Source organism: Seriola lalandi, unplaced genomic scaffold (assembly GCF_002814215.2).
Source record: "Seriola lalandi dorsalis isolate HSWRI2012SDOR001 ecotype SW California unplaced genomic scaffold, Sedor1 jcf7180002054581, whole genome shotgun sequence".
Lineage (NCBI taxonomy): Eukaryota > Metazoa > Chordata > Actinopteri > Carangiformes > Carangidae > Seriola > Seriola lalandi.
In genome coordinates this window covers 2,660,673-2,661,243 of record NW_019525134.1, presented here as the reverse complement: position 1 = coordinate 2,661,243, position 571 = coordinate 2,660,673, and the positions used below count along the sequence as shown (strand labels likewise).

Sequence of the window (571 nt, the reverse complement as noted above, 5' to 3'; positions counted from 1 at the left end):
GTGCTGCAGCCTTCAGTGTCTGAACGTTTCCTGTGTGCTGTGTGCTACACATGCTCAGTAAATCTGTTCATGCTCTTGACATGCACATATCTGTTCATGAGGCTCGTTCCTTTTGTAAACTCGTTTTCAGCTGTAACGTTTGGTCTGATCTGATCATGCTGACAACTGCCACACCTGCACACCCACACGTATAACTAGGTGTTGTTGCATTGTTGGACTATCGAATTAAGTTTAAATATATATTTTTTTACCGGCAGAACAATTCATCAATGAGCCGACTCATCTGTCAGCTCACATATAGATGTAGTGTCACCTCATATCATGGCTACTTTATTTTTACCCAAGTTTCAGTCTTCAGTATCTTCTGATACAAAGAGACATCTGGGTTTATCTTCTGTCTAGCTAACGTTAGCTGCTAATTTTAAGCTCCTTCTGACGCCTGTTGGTGGAAACAGGAGGTGAGACTGAACAATACGATGAATTTGTCGCCATGGAACCAAAACAATGAGCTAAAAAGAGCTGAATAGCTCAGTCGAGCCGCAGGGTTGGGTGATACAGTTCTTACTATTTA

General features: G+C 41.9%; 1 protein-coding gene across 1 annotated transcript in view; it reads left to right on the top strand.

Annotated features, from left to right (window-relative positions):
• Positions 1-571, top strand: part of gusb (glucuronidase, beta) — an 11,087-nt gene that overhangs the window by 3,004 nt on the left and 7,512 nt on the right. The window lies entirely within an intron of this gene.